Here is a 209-nt window from a genome sequence, read left to right as displayed (position 1 = left end):
TAACGATGGTGTCTAGAGTAAAATCTCCCTCGGTTATCAACCTTACGATGCTTTAATGGCGGGCAAATTGTCTTTCTTCGATAGAGCAGTTTTAGGAGACAGTATCCCTCTAATTGGACAATCGATCGTGTTGACTTGCTGCACGGGTGTTCGCGATGTAAAAGGTGGTTTTGGAGTGTGTGATAAGGACTGGAATGCGTGTCGAGGTC

Source organism: Penaeus monodon, chromosome 30 (assembly GCF_015228065.2).
Source record: "Penaeus monodon isolate SGIC_2016 chromosome 30, NSTDA_Pmon_1, whole genome shotgun sequence".
In the NCBI taxonomy this organism is placed as follows: domain Eukaryota; kingdom Metazoa; phylum Arthropoda; class Malacostraca; order Decapoda; family Penaeidae; genus Penaeus; species Penaeus monodon.
This window is presented reverse-complemented; position numbering follows the sequence as displayed.